The 19538-nt window shown below is 33.6% G+C and overlaps 1 protein-coding gene across 2 annotated transcripts in view; it reads right to left on the bottom strand.

The window, feature by feature from the left end:
- ndst2b (N-deacetylase/N-sulfotransferase (heparan glucosaminyl) 2b) overlaps window positions 1–19538 on the bottom strand; it is a 100425-nt gene that overhangs the window by 36419 nt on the left and 44468 nt on the right. Inside the window, exon 2 of one of the 2 annotated variants that reach the window (XM_073827788.1) lies at window positions 14254–14290. The exons of the other annotated variant lie outside the window; for it this stretch is intronic. The gene's annotated coding sequence lies outside the window, so the exon portion shown is untranslated. The remainder of the gene's footprint in view (window positions 1–14253; window positions 14291–19538) is intronic. 2 annotated transcript variants of the gene reach the window in all.

Consider the following 19538-nt stretch of genomic DNA (forward strand, 5'->3'; position numbering starts at 1 on the left):
TGCCAACATTTACATATGTGACATTGTGTAAATCTCCGCACACACACTTAGATAAGCTGATGATTTCCTTTTTTTTTCGGATCTGAAGTGTTTTCACAGGAACTGGTTAACATTCAAAATGTCAAGTGTTAGTGGCGATGTGAGCAGCCTTGAGCACAAAGGCATAAATTGTGCTCAAAGTGCAATTGTTCAGAGACTCTCTTTCGAAAATCCCTGAACCACCTCTGAGAGCCCAAAGCTAAGAGCTGAACCTCTGAAAAGAGGAAATGATATCCTCTCACCAGCCATTCAAATTCAATGTTATCTGTGATTAAACCTTTAGGGGTGGCAAGCGCTATCTCCTCGTCCCTTTGAATGCACTTAAAATAAAAGTGCAAAAGACTGCAAAAAAAAAAAAAAAAACACCCCAACAACAGCAAGACATCAATCTCCTACAAAGGTTTTTAATGGCATCCATTTTAAACCTCGCCCCGAGAATTTTAATCAACCACCATGGGCGCATGAAAACAAACAGTTTCACAAAGTTCACTTTTTCGGCAAAAAAGCCTGGATTATATAGGAAGATCATGCAGCCATGGGGTGATTTTCTCTGCCGCTCCAGAAATCAAGGCCTCTGTTAAGGGAAATTGATTTCCTTTAAAGAGAACGCGACAGAGGAAAGGCCAGAGCGCTGTTTTTTCTCGCATGCTACGAGTGAATTGCTCAGGCCAGACAGGTACTGGAGCTTATCTAAGGGTCAGACAGTCTATCATGGGTTACACGGCTGGGAAATGCAGATCATTTAGTAATTGACTAAAATGGGCTTTTCACTTGAAAATGTTCTTCTTATGTAGCTGTGGTTTGGAAGTACTGCACTTACTCAGGATGTTCACGACTGTTCAGAAGTTTTGGGTCAATAAGGTTTCCTTTTTGAAAGATTAAATTAAATTAAATAATTCTTGAACATGCAGCATTTTAGCATTTTAAAATGAATTATCATGTGCCACTGAAGACTGGAGTAATGACTGATGAAAATTCAGCTTTGCATCACAGAAATAAATTACATTTTAAAACAGAATAAAATAGAAAACAGTAACTTTAAATTGTAATAATATTTCAAATTTTTACTGTATTTTTGATCAAATAAATGCAGCCTTAGTGACCATGGGAATTTTTTCCCCCCTAAAAACATCTCACTGACCCCAAACTTTTGAACAGTAATACATATAAGAGCTGTTGGCTCTTTGTTTAAAAAAATAAATAAATAAATAAAATAATTCTTAAACACAAGAAATGATTTCTGCAGCATTTTAGCATTTTTAAATAATTTCTAAAAGATCATGTGCCACTGAAGACTGGAGTAATGACTGGTAAAATTCAGCTTTGCGTCACAGAAATAAATAACTTTTTAAAACATTAAAATAGAAAACAGTTATTTTAAATTGCAATAATATTTTACATTTTTACTATTTTTTACGGGGTTTTTTTTATCAAATAAATGCAGCCTTAGTGACCATGTGAGACCCCCCCCCCCCCCAAAAAAAAACAAAAAAAAAAATTAATTAAATAAAATTAAATTCTTGAACATGAAAAATTAAAATAAATTACATTTTAAATTGTAATAATATTTCACATTTTTACTGTATTTACAGTATTTTTGATCAAATAAATGCAGCCACGGAGAGCATAAGAGAATTGTTTTCTCTAAAAACATTTTTTTTTTAATTAATTGACCCCAAACTTTTGAACAGTAATAATATTATAAGAGCTGTTGGCACAGACTCACAGGTTCAAACTCAGTCACATCCTGATCGCATTTCCTTTCTCTCTACCCCACTTTCTTGTCTGCTTGTAAATAAGTGCTAAAAATGTAATGCATAAACATAATCCTGTGTTATCTTGTTTCACACTGTTCACATTTTCCCTTGGGTTAGTAATTAATCCTAGATATTCAGGTTTCAAGATTTCACACTGTGCATTTGTAAACCCCAGTCTAATATTCTTATTTGCATATTTATGAGGTCAATAACACTGATTGGAGGACGGCACACAGGTTTTTTTAATAACCGCTTGTGGCTGTTTTAAAGTCACTTAAAATGAACAAAAACAAATTCCAGTTACAGCATTTGGTGCCAGAATTGGAAGATGGTAGCTTGGGGTTAGGTGCCAAAGAAAAATGTTTGCATAGAAAATATAAGCATTGCTATTGAAATAAGCAGCTCCATTATACAATGTTGGTAACCCAACGGTGAAACTCTCTGTAATTTGACAGGCTAGTATATAAACAATTGACAAACTCACCATACACCAGACTTAAGGGTATTTCTTATCAGCAAACCTTGCAGAGAGATCTGCTTAATAGCATCTGCCTGCAAAGTCTGGCCATTCGGAACACATTTATAAAATGTTGCCTTGATGCCTGCTGTAAATTGCAGGAAATTCATATCCAGCATTTTTAAAACCCCTTTTTGTTTAATAAAAGACAGATGAGATGAACTAAAAGGTTCTCTGTCGTGGTTGCAAAAGAGAAGCTTTAATTACGGCCCCATGATACAATGTGACAGAGTGAGGATGGGCGGAAGACTACAGGACTACAGCCAGACGCTGTCAATTAAAATGCCTGGACAAAGGAAAAGCCAGGCTCCTGGACAGGGCTGGAGAAGGATATGTTATCAACCAAAGGTGTTCTTCCACTCGCAGAAAACCACTCGTCTCATAATGGAGGCAATGATCAAACCCAAGAGCTTCTTTAATGAACACAAGCTACTATTTAACTCCATCTCTTCAGATACAGAGGAAAAAATCTCTGACCACAGGGTACAGAGGACCCAGCTGTGATTAATGGAATCAACCAACAAATGTTCATATTTGTGTATAACCACGCAGATTATAAAAAGGTTCTGGCTCTTAAATCTCATTGGGTGAGTTCAGTTCAAACCGACTGCACATCAGCTGAATATATATATTAATGCATTCTGCAGTCTACAGTACATATCCTATTATTTATTAAAGTCTGGCGTCTTAGTCATATTGCTTTTCCAGTCATTTCATAAAAGAAAAAAGCAAAGAGATGAGTTTATAACATTTGAAATAGGGGTTTAAGAGAAGCAACCTCCCTTTACCTTGGTAAAGTCACTGTAATAAATGCCCTCAAATGGCTTACTGCTGTAATATGTATATGTGCTTCTATGCAAGCATGCATGCTCTGGGAACAAATTGTTTTATCGCTCAGTGCCACATGAATAGAAGTAACTAGATTTGCATTTACAGTGCTTGTGAGGCAGCAAAAAATATTATTAATGTTTTAGGTAAGCTTATGTTTTACAACAGTAAATGAGAATGCTTCTTTGAATATTGTGATACTGTTGCTGAATAAAGTTGTTATTTCTGTTCTCTTTGTGTGTAAAAAGTATTCACGTAGTTTCATAAAATTGAACCACTGATATGATGTACTATTTTAATGATGTCCTTACTACCTTTCTGGGCCTTGAACGTGGTAGTTACGTTGCTGTCTATGCAGGGTCAGAAAGCTCTCAAATTGAAATGAAAATATCTTAATCTGTGTTACGAAGATGAATGAAGGTCTTAGTAATTGATGACAGAATTTTCACTATCCCTTTAAGACTATGTATGATTCTTGTTTTCTGACATCTACAGTTGAGGTCAAAAATGTACATGCTGTAAACCTTGCAGAATCTGCAAAATGTTAATTATTTTACCAAAATAAGAGGGATCATATAAAATGCATGTTATTTTTTATTTAGTACTGATATACTGTATAGTCCACAAGAGAAAATAATAGTTGAATTGATAAAAATTACCCTGTTCAAAAGTTTACATGCGCTTGATTCTTAATACTGTGTTGTTACCTAAATGATCCACAGCTTTTTTTACTAACTGATAATTGTTCATGAGTCCCTTATTTGTCCCGAACAGTTAAATTGCCCAGTGTTCGTTAGAAAAGTCCTTTAGGTCGCACAAATTATTTGGTTTTTGTGTATTTGAACCCTTCATATGCTCATATGCAACTATTACAGAAGTTTCAAACGCTCACTGATGCTTCAGAAGGAAAAGGGATGTATTAAGAGCAGGGGGTGAAAACTTTTGAACAGAATGAAGATGTGTACATTTTTTTTATTCTGCCTAAATGTCATATTTTTTTCATTTAGTACTGTCCTTCTGAAACTACAGAAGATACTGACATGTTTCTCAGAAAATGAAATAAATTATATTTACCCTGATCGTGTTTCCTTCTGAAGCATCAGTGAGCGTTTGAACCTTCTGTAATAGTTGGATATATGAGTCCCTCAGTTGTCCTCAGTGTAAAAAAAAGATGGATCTCAAAATCATACAGTCATTGTTAGAAAGGGTTCAAATGCACAAAAATACTGAAAAACTAAAAAAATTGTGGGATCTGAAGGATTTTCTGAAGTTAAAATTAAATTAAAATTAAACAAAAAATAAAACTATTATTTTTTTCTTGTGGACTATATCTAAATATGTTGTGAACATATTGTGCTAAATAAAAAAACATGCATTTTTTGTATGATCGTTCTTATTGTGGTAAAATAATTAAAATTTTTCAGATTCTGCAAGGTGTATGTAAACTTTTGACCTCAACTGTATGCTTTCAATACAGTGTGCAAATACCACTATTCATTTCATTGCCGCCAGTTGCTTTTGAATGCATTCCATTAAATGTAAGTTAAAGGACAAAAAAATGAAACTGCAGAGAATAATAAGGAGCGCAAGGAATTTCCATAGTGTTGCTTGCAAGCACTGTTACAATCTGATGCCAGACCTGTTTGCACCGACACATTGCTCCCTCAGAGACCTTGTGTGACCACTCTCATTTTCACATAAGTCCTCTGACAAATGTCATCCTCAACACCTCTGTATACCCACATCAGAGCGCCGGATGACAAAAAGACACAGGCAACTTCCTGAAGCAAACACGAGAGATGACAGAACAAAGAGAAGACTCTTCCCACCGCTGTCATCTTGAATCTGCAAGCAGCCAGCACAGAGGTTAGGACAATCGCAACATCTTCCTGTAAAGAAGGTGGACAAGGGGCGCTTTTATCTGTAAAAACAACAACAAAAATCTCTTCTATTCTCAAAAATAAGTATACTACTGTTGAAATAGCAACATAATGTAAATGCATATTTAATTAAATTGTAAATATATATATTTTTTTCTCTTCTTTTGAATTTTCTAATCATAAAACATTGGTTTTAGATGGTGTACTTACAGTATTTACCAGCAGGGGCTAATGGGACCATGCTAACCAACCAACCTTGACCCCTTGAGTCAAACAAACCCATGTCAGTCCAGGAATAGCCAGTCTGTTTTTGCGTTACTCATCTACGGCGGTAACGAATGTTGCTGGCCTTGTTTTGTAGCTAAATTTGAATCTACCGTCCACCCACAAAACGAATGTATTAATAATACTCTGCCTTTCTAATTGAACATACCAGTGAAGTCTGTTGACAAACTGCGTCTTCCCCCCTGGAACAAAACAACAAAATACTCCCCCACCTCCGTCCTCCTTTCCGACAATCACTAGTGTTCCGAGGGTGTTTATTAACACAAGCACATAGAGCACTGTGTAAAAGGCCACATAAATCTGTCCTCCCACTCCTGTCCAGTTCCTATCCAAACACAGCATGAATGTATGGTGGATGTCTCGCTCTGCCTTTGGCCCACTTCTCCAGGAGGGGCTTTCCAAAAGAGGATGTTTCACCATTATGGATAATATCATAAAGTGACATTTTTGGCATAAGAGACTCTTATAGTAATATTACTCATACTTCAGCTCAGGGATTTGCGCAATTAAATTTTTTTTAACACAATCAGACTTTTGGACCCAATTCAAGCCACCTCTAAGGACCAAAGCATTATTAAGATCTAAAAATTGGCTCTTTTAGGCATGAAAGCATTGACTGAGAATAGCAACACCATAGCATCCATCCAGAACACCTTACTAACAGCTTATTAACGTGCTAAAACACTAAGATCTTAGCAAATGCACAGAATTTCTTTCACTAATGCACAACTAGTTAATCTTTCTTTATGATCTAGGTAGGGCTAGACGATTAATCAAAAAGTAATCGAAAACCAAAATTCAGAAACCTCTAAACATGTATTTTGTTTATTTTAATCCTGTTAATACTTTCAGATTAAAAACATACTACTTGCACATTAAAAAGTAATACTACCTAACTTTTGCTAAGGTTACGCCTGTCATTTACACTACTCCAGCATTTTCAACCCTTGAAAACGGAGACATTCGACAACGCTGCAGACCCCATTTCAATTTGAAAACTCTAGGGTTGCATTTCAGTGTAAATGAACCAAATTGGAGAATTTATGAATGGTCATGTGATATGCATTTTTGGTTGTGTAGTGTGGACAGAGATTGTTTCTGAAACGCAGTGAAAACAAGGCCATTTTAAAATTAAAATGCACTAGTGTAAACAGGGCCATAAAGTGACAGGACAAGATCACTGAAAAGAAAATCACATGCAACAATCATCATGACTCAGATTCACATCTATAACTACGAGGGCAAAAAAAAGTGTATTAATCGTCATCGTGATAAAACGATTAATTGAGGTTTTGTTTTTAGGTCATATCGTCTAGCCCTAGGTCAGGGGAATTAAACTTAAACTAAAATTAACACCATAAAAACATTTTTTGTTACTTAAAATATTACCTTAAACAAGGGAAAAAAAACATTTCTCATTTTCATTTATTTTAACTTGATATTAGGGGTGGGCAATATGACCAAAATTTTATTTCACGGTAACAATATATATGCGGTATAGTTATTTTTGCTTTAAATTTCATAATTAATGTTGTCAGTGTCAATATCTCAAAACTAGTACTTGGAAATGCCTGACAAAAGTGATTTAGTCAAGATGAGCAGTGAGAGATTTTCTCTCTTTTGTTGTTTGATTAACATGAACGACAAACAAAAGTAATATCCGACTGCTGTCACTTTAAGAACTACCCGGATCCAGTATACTGTTACACGTGTTTTCTTTCTCAGCTGTTTGTAGCACAGCAATGTCACATGAGTGTGTAACCATGATAAGAGATGATAGCCGAAAATCTCCACCTGTTGGCAAATTTCTACCAGTTTTTCGCGTCTACTGGTATATCGCCCACTACTTCTTGATTAAATAAATAAATACTATATACACTGACGTTAAAAAGTTTGGGATTAGTAAGATTGTTAATGTATTTTTAAAGAAGTTTCTTATGCTCATCAAGGCTGCATTTATTTGATCAAAAAAAAAAACAGAAAAAAATGTAATATTGTGAAAAATTATCACAATGTTAAATAACTGTTGACGATGTGAAAATATTTTAAAATGAAATGTATTCCTGTGATACAAAGCTAAATTTTCAGCATTATTACTCCAGTCTTCAGTGTCACATGATCCTTCAAAAATCATTCTAATAAGCTTTATTTATTAACAATGTTGGAAACAGCTGTACTGCTTAATATTTTGTTAGATTCTTTGGTGAATACAATGTTAAAAAGAACAACAGTTATTTAAAATAATAATCTTTTGTAACAATATACACCACCATTCAAAATTTGTATTCTTTCTTTTATTGAAAGAAATTAATACTTTCATTTAGCAAGGATGTGTTAAACTGATAGAAAGTGATAGCAAAGACGTATATTGTTAAAAAGGATTTTGAATTTTGAATAAATGCTGTTCATTTGAACTTTTTGTTCATCAATGAATCGTGAAAAAAGTATCACAAGTTCCAAAAACATTAAGCAGAACAACTGGTTCCAACATTGATAATTAAAAAAATAAATCAGCATATTGAAAATGATTTGGTAACACTTTACAATAAGGTTCATTAGTTAAACATTAGTTAATGCACTAACTAACATGAACTAACCATGAGCAATACATTAGTTACTGTATTTACTAATTTTCATTAACGTTAGTTAACGGAAATACAGTTGTTCATTGTTTGTTCATGTTAGTTCACACTGCATTAACTAATGTTAACAAGATTTTAATGATGTATTAGTAAATGTTGAAATTAACATTAACAAAGATTAATAAATGCTGTATAAGTGCAGTTCATTATTAGTTCATGTTAACTAATGTGGTTAACTAATGTTAACTAATGAACCTTATTGTAAAGTGTTACCAATGATTTCTGAAGGATCATGTGACACTGAAGACTGGAGTAAAGGCTGATGAAAATTCAGCTTTGCATCACAGAAATAAATTATTTTTAAAAATATATTAAAATAAAAAACATTATTTTAAACTGTAATAATATTTTAGTTTTTTTCTGTATATTTGATAAAGTAAATACAGCCTTGATGAGCATAAGAAACATCTAAAAAGATATGTATATATGTACATACAAACAAACAATAATTAAAAGCAACAAAAACCTAAAACTTCCACTAAAATTAAAAACCAGAATATTTATAAAAACTATATCTTAATTATAATAAATTAAAACACTAGTATAGGTTGGTGCATTAGATTTCACATTTTCATTTATAAATAGACTCACACATTTGATTATACTGCATGAGATCAAGTAATTCATTAAAAAATATCATTTACATTTATGCATTTGGCATATGCTTTTATCCAAAGTGACTTAAGTTGCACTCAAGCTATACACTATTTCAAAAAACTCTAATGCTCTAATGTATAAGCTAAAGAAAGGCTTTACATCATTTGACCAGATCCATTAGCGTGCCTCAAAAATGAATGCTACGAATGCTACAGAATGACGTCAGATACTTTAGTCAATAGGACACCACCTAAACGCCAAATGCTTGAATACTTCTTGAAAATGGAAATTATTGATTTTCTAAATTCTAACCAATTGGAGTCCATCTATATTATTCTGTGGTGGGGGATGGGCACTAGGTTCCTAACACATTACTGGAGTCATGGGAACAAGTGTTAAGTCTGTCGCCATGACAACCCAGAACAGCACTTCAGCATCACGACTGAATGAATTCAGTGTCTTTAAGGCAAAATCTGACATTTTGCTTCATGGAAAGTAATACTGTATCAGCTTGACCCATCTGGAATGCACTCATTAATTACTCTTTCAGAATTTATCGTTCCTTCTCAGTAATTTGTGAGATAAAGACATATAATGTGTGCGAGATCAGACCTGACAAAACAAATTACCTGCTATCCTGGGACAAATATTATTCAGAGATTACAAAGGACAAGTAATGTGAATGAACTGAATGGAACAGACTGAAACCAGTGACACTCGCAACAACAATAACGCTGTTCCAGAGACATTTTAACTGAGAACTTTCACAGAAAGCGTCAATGAACATATGCCAACGTGTGAATGTCTGTTTTGAAGCTTTGCTCCAGGAATAGCTCACTCTTACATGGTTTCTGTTCCTTGGAAAACTCGCCCAATGACTTCTTTGACTTTTAAACCTCACTTTTATCCAAAAGAAAAAAAAGTCTTCTGTAACCATTGCTTTCAATACTCATTGACTTCATAATTCGGATGGTGCGCAGCAGACAACTGCTCCCCTGAAGGCTATCAGGCCATTCTAGAATTGGATGAAATGCTGAAATATTCATGACAGGCTGATAGACTCAAAGCATTCTGTAGTTCAGCTGGCTTTCTCCCACTGACAGAACATTAGAGGCTGTTACAGAGAGAGGAAATGGACTTGAAAATGACCAGTTTCTTGTTTAAGAGGCATCAGTAAATATTTTAAAGGATGCTGTAAATTTCACGTGTTTCAGAGAAAAGCCATATGGAAGAATTTGTGACCAAGAGACTGAAAAATGTAATGAATAAGGCTGAGAGGGAATAGTATGGAATGATTGATACTAATATTATTTATTTATATACTATGTCTGCTTTTTGACAATTATTTGTCATTTCAACAATACAATAAAAAGAAAATATGCATTTTAAAAATAACAACAACAATAATAATAATTACAGTAACAATGTAATTGTTAGTTAGTTTTAGTTTTATTAAATGTTATTAAAATTATCTATTCATAATTAGTAGTAGTAATAGTAATGAGAATACTAAAAAGGTAGCAAACATATCTACATAGTTGCAAACATTTTTATTCTTATCTTTATTTTTATGAATCATTATCTTTATTACAAGAACAATAGTTATAATCAACACAATGTTTTTAATAATATTTATAATAAAAATATATGAATTTCCCAACAAAACTAAAATAATAATAATAATAATAATAATAAAAATAAATGGTAGCTAAATATCTACATAGTTGCAAACATTTTTATTCTTATCTTTATTTTTATAAATATTATCTTTATTACAAGAACAATAATTATAATAATCACAATGTTTTTAATAATATTTATAATAAAAATATATGAATTTTCCAATAAAACTAAATTAATAATAATAATAATAATAATAATAATAATAATAATAATAGATGGTAGCAAACCTATTTACACAGTTGCAAACATTTTATTTATATTGTCTTTATTTTTATGAACCATTATCTTTATTACAATAACAATAACTATAATAATTATAATATTTATAATAAAAAATAAATGAGTTTCCCAACAAAACTAAATTAATAATAGCAAACATATTTGCAAACATTTTTATTTTTATTATCTTTATTTTTATGAAACATTATCTTTATTACAATAACATATAATAATAATAATAATAATAATAATAATAATAAACTTTTTATATACATATAAATATGTTTATGAATTATAATCCGTATTGCAATAACAATAATTATAAAATTCATAATACTTATAATAATATTTATAATAAAATATAAAATAATTTTCAACAAAACTAAATTAATAAAAACAACAACACTAATATTGTAAGATGTTTTAATATAAATATAAACATTTTTATTAATCATTATCTTTATTATAATGATTATAATAATCATAATATTGACAATACTATTTATAATAAAGATAAATGAATTTCCCAACAAGACAATTATTATTATTAATAATGTATGAATTATGAATTATACATTTATGAATCATTTTCTTATTACAACAACAATAATACAAATTACAATAATACATTTTAATAATAAAATAAATTAATGATTTTCTAACATAATAAATAATAAGAAATACAAAAATATATAATAATAATAAAAAAAAAAATCAATCAAAGTGTTGCAACACATCTAAATGGTTTTTAAACATGTTTATTTTTATTAACTGCATTTTTATGAATCATTATCTTTTTATTTTGGGCTGTTCCTATTATTAAGGTTAAAATGCTGCACGCTTGGCTGTTGAAAGTTGAGTATTTGCAAACAAATCAGCTGTTATACATCCTCTTATAATATCTGAATAATCTCTTTCATGTGTGAAAACCTGGATCAAAGACATCCACACCAACAAATACAACATTTAATTTACCTATAGCAGATGCTTTTCTCTTCCTGATAACATTACTATCAAGGCATCTTTCCACGTAACATCACTTTGTGGCTTGTGATGCATCTCAAGTGCCAAGTCTTGATCAAAAAAACAGAAATCGCTAGAACTCCGCCACAAGCACCCTATCCATCACTATGCACTGACAAAAGAAGAGGGATGAAAGCAGGATGAGAGGGAGAGGTGGGAAACGGAGGGATAGCCGAGCTGGCTGATTATACCCCCTGCCTTCTGCGCCTTGTTGGATGGGATCAAACAGGCCCCGGCTCTCCCATGAGATTATCCAACGGGGTGTGTGTGTGTAAATGAGGGGTTACCAAGGCTGCCTGCCATCTCCATATTCACAGCAGGAGAACCTACAGCGAGCTGGTGCAGCTGGCATAGCATTATCCTCTGGTCCAAGGTGCGAATTTCCTTCTGTACAGAACATGCAAGACGACTGCAACCATCTGCTATGACACCTATAGCATAATCTGGCATGTTTGAGAGCTGTTTCATTATATACTAAAAATGTAGTTTCTTTTATAATCGCTTTAACTCAATACCCACTATGTATGTTTTTAAAGGAACGGTTTAAAATAAATTCCGCCAGTTTTACTTAATGACTTCCTTTCTTTCATGGAACACAAAAGGTAAAATCTTTTTGCTTCCTTCCACACAATCAAGCCATAATGATGAGTCAATGGCCATTCAAGGACAAAAAGTAGCATTGAACCAGTTACTAATGACTTCTGTGCTATAATCAAAGTTTCTGAATATACCGAAATTGTTGCCATCTGCCACAGCTTTTCAATTCTCAACTGTATGCGGATGTTTAATCTTACGTTTCAGAAGATTTGAAATAGAACAGAAATCATATGGTTTATTTTTATGTAGGAGAGAGAGATCTGATGATTTTGAAGACATCCACAGTCTGCTTTTTAAATGAGACTGTGATCAAATATTTCCTATTTATATCTGAATGTAAATATTAAGGATGTAATGATATCAAAATCTCACAATACGATAATAATTGACAGATAATTTACTCACCCCCTTGACATCCAAGATTTCATGTCTTTCTTTCTTCAGTCGTAAAGAAATAATGTTTTTTGAGAAAAACATTTCAGGATTTCTCTCCATATAATAGACTTCTATGGTGCCCCAGAGTTTGAACTTCCGAAATGCAGTTTCAATGCAGACTCAAAACGATCGCAGCCAAGGAAGAAGGGTCTTATCTAGGAAAACGATCGGTTATTTTCTAAAAAAAAATTTACTGTTTGTATGCTTTTTAACCTCAAACGCACATCTTGTCTAACTCTGCATGAACTCTGTGTATTCCACTTCAAGACAGTTAGGGATGGTCGAAAAACTCCCATCTCAGTTTCTTCTCCATCTTCAAAATTGTTCTGCATCACTGTTTTACCTTTTTTTGTAAAGGATGTAGGACGATTTTGAAGTTGGAGGAGAAACTGAGATGGGAGTTTTTCGACCTACCCTAACTGTATTGAACCGGAATACACAGATTTCACGCAGAGTTAGACAAGACGAGCGTTTGAGGTTAAAAAGCATATAAATTGTGATTTATTATAGAAAATAACCAATCGTTTCGCTAAATAAGACCCTTCTTTCTGGGCTGGGAGCCCTTTGAAGCTGCATTTAAACTTTTTAGAAGTTCAAACTCTGGGGCACCATAGAACTCCATTATATGGTGAGAATTTTTCCTCAAAAAACATAATTTATTTACGACTGAAGAAAGAAAGACTTGAACATCTTGGATGACAAGGGTGTGAGTACATTATCTGTAAATTTTGTTCTGGAAGTGAACTACTCCTTTAAAAAAAGATAAATAAAGACTTTTTGTACATTTTAAAGTTAAATTATTCTATCTACTGCACTTTGAGAGTTCAAAATTAAGAGCTCCAACCCATGTTCTTAACTAAAATTTTTCTTAAGTCAGAAAAAAGTCAGTCTCAGTCTAAACACACTGGTGTTTTAGGAAGCCAAACAAATAAGAGTATAATAATAATAATAAAAAATGTTTTATGTTTGACCCTGGACCACAAAACCAGTCTTAGGTAGCACAAGTATATTTGTAGCAAATATCTAAAACTATAGGTCATGTTCCATTAAGATATTTTGTAAAATTTCCACCGTGAATATATCAAAACTTAATTTTTGATTAAGACGTATTGTCAAGTATGGTGACCCACACTCGAAATTGGGCCTCTGCATTTAACCCATCCAAGTGCACACACACAGCAGTGAGAAGTGAACAAACACACACAGTGGGCAGTGGGCAGCCATTGCTCCAGCACCCGGGGAGCAACTGGGGGTTCAGTGCCTTGCTCAAGGGCACTTCAGTCATGGTATTGAAGGTGGAAAGAGCGCTGTTCATTCACAATCCCCACCGGTGTGGGAATCGAACCTGCAACCTTTGGGTTAAAAGCCCAACTCCCTCAACATTAGGCCATGGCTGCCCCAATCATGGGGCAATTAGAATACTAAAAATATACTAATCATGGCTGATTAGTAATATGCATTGCTAAGAACTTCATTTGGACAACTTTAAAGGTGATTTTCTCAATATTTAGATTTTTTTGCACCCTCAGATTCCAGATTTTCAAATAGCTGTATCTCGGTCAAATATTGTTCTATCATAACAACTATACATCAATGTGGAAAGCGTATTTATTCAGATTTCAGATGTTGCATAAATCTTAATTTTAAAAAACTGACCCTTACGACTGGTTTTGTGGTCCACAGTCACATATTATTGCATTAGTTATTAAAGGGATAGTTAATCCAAAACTGAAAATTCTGTCATTACTCACCCTCACGTAGTTTCAAACCCGTAAGACCTTCATTTATCTACAAAACACAAATTTAAATATTTTTGATGAAATCCAAGAGCTTTTTGACCCTCCATAGACAGCAATGCAACAACATTTAAGGCCCAGAAAGGTAGTAAGGACATGAAGCTACGAGAATACCACATGTATGCGTCACAGAAGAAAATGTTAAATAAAGTTGTTACTTCTGTTTTCTTTGCACACAAGAAGTATTCTCATAGTTTCATAACACTGCGGTTGAACCACTAATGTCACATGGACTTTTAACAATGTCCTTATTACCTTTCTGGGCCTTGAACGTGTCAGTTGTATCACACTATATGCTTTCATTGCATGGAAAAACAGCAGTTTAGATATTCTTCATTCTGTGTTCTACAGCAGAGAGAAATTCGCAAGGGTTATAAGCAATATTAAGATAAGTAAACAATGACAGATTTTCATTTCTAACTAAACTTAGCGAATCCAGAATAAACTGAAAATGATCAAGCCTACTGGGGGATCCAGCTTGAAGGTAAATCACTTCCTGCCGTTGACGTCTCGGAGCCAATGCATGCACATTAGTCTTTAATAAAGTCTGCTGATGTGCTTTGAAGTGAATCCTCTTGAGACAGTTCTACTTCATCTGAGGCTTTTGAAAATCTAGCTCACCTGTTGGGCTCTGCCCAAAATACACTCTCACTCTCCTCCACTTCGCTTACCCCAGGAAACCTGATCATACTTAGTACCAGTAACCCAGAGGTCATCTATCACAACACACTTATCTAGCCAGGTTTGTATAAAACTCCCATATTGCTGATGATTCACCCAAGAAAACAGAGTGGTTTATTGCTTTTGGCAAAAATAGGTTTAATCATCAAATCTGAAAGAGAAAGTTCAGCATAGCTAGAACAACAAAAATAAACCACAACAATAGAAACAAAACAACACAGAAATTAAAAAAAATGACCACTGTTTGGTTCATCTGGTCCAGTCTGCTTCCGATATGCAAGTGACCAAGTAGAGATGGTCGCTGTATGTGTGGTCTTTCAAAAAAGATCAAAGAGTTTACTTCAAGAAGAAATACACTGAGCAACAAATGACCTTTTATGTCCCTCAAACCCTTAAAATTTGGATATCTTAGTAATTATAACTCAAACGGACGTTTAGCATAACCTATTTGTGTGATGTGTGAATCAACCGACTACCAGAAAACACATCAGTACCACCAAAGGAACATACATGTGGCTAATAAAACCCACCTGAAGGAAACATGAAACAGGTCAAGGTTCCCAAAGTAACCAAACCTTTACCACCAAGAGACACTGAAAAAAACGTCAGTCAGAGATGTTTTATACATAGCTATATGCACCTCTCGCTCTGCCTTCACTCTACTTAGCAACTGCAAAACGGCGGTGATAGTTTTACAAATATTTGGAGGGCTTTTGTGGGTAAAATCAATGGATTGTGGAGGCTATGTTTAGCTCATAGACCACAGAGCGTTGTAAACAGTAGTTGGATTTTGGCCATAGGTAAACCTCAGGCTGTATGTAAGCAGGGCAGTGATGTTAGCTGAGGTAATGGTTTTATGTTAGACTAACAGCTCTAAACATCTAATAGCCCTCAGAAATCTGTAAACATGGAACAAAAAACAAACTGGCACAAGAGCCTTATATTCATCTGAGAAAGTGTGAAAAAGGCCAGTGAGGAGGACTAAAACTTGAAATATTTTAAAATGGTGTTGTGAGAAAGACTTAAATGCTTTTCAAAAAGTCTCAAATTAAGTGTTAAATACAGTTCGACTACAGAGAATTCTATTTGATATGTTTAGCTACTTTTATAGAAAAAGGCAGTAGAGAGAAGATGGAAAATTATTGGAGATAGAGAAGGAACTGGAGCAGGACATGACGCAACCCAGATTGAAACTTGTGCTTTCTCACAAGAGCACCACCACATACAGAAACTGCTAAGCCACAGCTTAGACAAACACAAAGCATTTTCAAAAAATATGTTAAAATGTAAAATATGCCTTATAACTATGTATTTTAAGGTGCAGAAAATGCGGACAGAATCGCAAAATGGAATTCACCATATAACGCAGAATGTCACAGAATTTGCCAACATTTGGATGAATGAATCAAAAGTAGGCCACTACACTTACGATATGGACTAGTGTCTGTGAATATGAAGCCACAAACATACTATTATTTCAAATATGAATGTTCTGTGCGTCTTTGTAAATGAATGGCACAGACGTGCGGTTTAGTTTACTGCACACATACTGAAGTAAAACTATAGTCTTATCATATACAAACAGAAACTTAAAGGCCTTCACAGCAATCCGTCAAAATAAAGTTTGGTTTAACTTGAAGAAACTGTGATGGAAATCTATTACTTAATGTAATGAAAGTACTACTACTAATAAAACTATTATTAAAATATAATTTTTAAGGAATAGTTACCAGAAGAAAATATTTACTAGAAAAATGTAAATACAGAGTACACAACACAGTATTTCTGAAAAACAAAACAAAAATAGAGATGCTTTTGATTATTCAAATTTAATGAAACCATTCAAATGAAATCTAGAAAATTAATAGAAAATTGCGAATTTCGTCAAAATAAAAATGAATTTGAGAAGAAAAATAAACATTTCATAGGACATTAAAAATTAAATTTTTGTTTAACTTTTAATAACTTGCTGCTGATTTCAATTCATCAGACATGTTTTTTTTTTCATTATATTATTATTTTATTTAACCATTGGGTCTAGAAAAATTACAATAACAAAAAAATGGAATCCAGAAAAATTAAAAAAAAAAAAAAAAAAAAACTAAAAAATAAAACAGATTTAATAGAGACCTAAATTTGAGAGATATTTGTGGTCAGTATGATTTTTAAGATTTTCTAAATGTATGAATTTATTAATTTAAATTAATATCTTTATTCATCCTGAAAATGTGTCACAGTTTGCAGAAATATACATTAAGCAGCACAACTGATTTCAACATTAATAATAATGATTATAATGATTTCTGAAGGATCATGCTACACAGTAATGATGCTGAAAATTCAGCTTTGCAGGAATAAATTACATTTTTAAAATATATTAAAATAGATAAAAGTTGGATCAAGTTGTTTTAAATTGCAACAATATTTCACAATATCACTGTATTTATAATCCAATACATGCTTTGGTGAGCATTTGGTGAGACTTCTTTCAAATAGTTCCACACAATTAAAGTCAGTTGGTTCAAAACAACATTTGATCCCATTGACTTACATAGTTTGGAGAAGACAACACTTCTTTTGGGTTTCAAAGAAAAAAGAAAGTCACACATGTTTGGAACAACATGAGAGTGAGTAAGGGATGACAGAATTGACATTTTTGAGTGAACTGTCCCTTTAATTATCAGGACAGAGGGGAGGACCGCAAAATGTTGGGTTGCCTGTCAACTGAAGGAGAACATATGACTTTCCAGGGGTCTCAGAGGAAGAAGAAGCCCAATCTTGACAGCCCCTTTATTTGCACCAATAGCACTCCTTATAAATAAGACTGAAATAAACAGTGACAACTAATGTAAAACGACTGCCTTTAAGCCAAGAAGTAACACGCAACCTGATATTCGCTCCTAGCTTGTCTTTTAAATGCAGAGTATGTGTTTCTATTTTTGACTAAAGAGCTATTGTACAGAGTTCAGCTGAAGGAAAGAGAAAGCCACCGCTTCGTCTTATCCAGCTTTAAGCCTGAGACGCAGCAGGAGAACACCAAGCATGTATAATTCATCCTGAATAAAATCACATACTCTGCATTTTAGGGAAAAGAATGAATTATAGAAACATTACAAATCACCACTAGTGCTCCAAGAGGAATAGATTACAGTTTCCCCGTCCTGCCACAGGAAATACAATCAGAGCTGAAGACTGACAGATGCGACAGTCCTTCAAGAAGCGCCCCAGGTGGCCGTTTCACCCCCAGTCCGGCGTATATAAAGTGTTGAAACAAAGCACGCAACCTGAGGGACATTATGCTGAGAAATGCTGAAAAATGTATGGAATCCAATTGGCCATTATTTCTTTACCCATAATCCCTCACTGCATGACCTCAGCTAGACACACAATAACAGAATCGGGGAAATATTCTGGCTGGATCTGATTATGAAGTCCATAACAGCACAGTGTAGTTGCAGAGGGACGCATTACTATAGGTCAGACTGGGGCTGCCCAGTGGAAAAATGTATCTTCTCTTTCACTTTTTATGTGTTTCTCTGTTTGTCCACATTTTACAAAAACAAACATCATTACACATTAAGCCTTTAATATAAAGCAAAAGCAAACAAAACCCATAAAGAACATCACAGACGGTTTGTGTGTGCACATACATAACTAACACAGCGAATGGAAAAGATTAGATAAAAATAACATGTTCTGGCTTGTCAGCCTGAATGAGCCGTAGCATGCAGTAAAACCAGACTACATCCTCTAAACTTCTCTTACCTCTGTCTCTGCCATTTATCCTTATTTAAAACATCCCTCACTATCAGGCCAGACTTAACACAGTCTGATTATTCCATAAGAGTACAGTAATATTTCACCCAAACACCTAACAGTACTATTTATTAATAATTTTCAAAGTGCACCCAAAAATAAAAATTCTCCACTCATTCCAAACACAAAATAAGTTATATTGAAGAATGTTTGTAGCCAAACAGTTGATGGTAACCATTGACTTCCATAGTAGTTTTTTGTTTACAGCAAAGGAAAACCAGTCTCTTCTTGGCTTTCAGAATCTGCCAAATGTGAATTATTTTACCAAAATAAGAGGGATCATACAAAATGCATGTTATTGTTTATTTAGTACTGACCTGAATAGGATATTTCACATAAAAGATGTTTACATATAGTCCACGAGAGAAATTAATATTTCAATTTATAAAAAATAACCACGTTCAAAAGTTTACATCCCCTTGATGCATTAAGAGCCGGGGGTGAAAACTTTTAACTTCTGGAGCATCAGTGAGCATTTGAACCTTCTGTAATAGTTGCATTTAAGTCCCTCAGTTGTCCTCAGTGTGAAAACGTGGATCTCAAAATCATACAGTCATTGTTGGAAAGGGTTCAAATATACAAAAATGCTGGAAAACCAAAGAATTTGTGGGACCTGAAGGACAAACAAGGGACTCATGAACAACTATCAATAAACAAAAAAAAACAAAAAAAAAACACAGAACATGCATTTTGTATGACCGCTCTTATTTTAGTAAAATAATTTTGCAGATTCTGATAGGGGG

This window comes from Garra rufa, chromosome 22, assembly GCF_049309525.1.
Source record: "Garra rufa chromosome 22, GarRuf1.0, whole genome shotgun sequence".
Taxonomy (NCBI): Eukaryota; Metazoa; Chordata; class Actinopteri; order Cypriniformes; family Cyprinidae; genus Garra; species Garra rufa.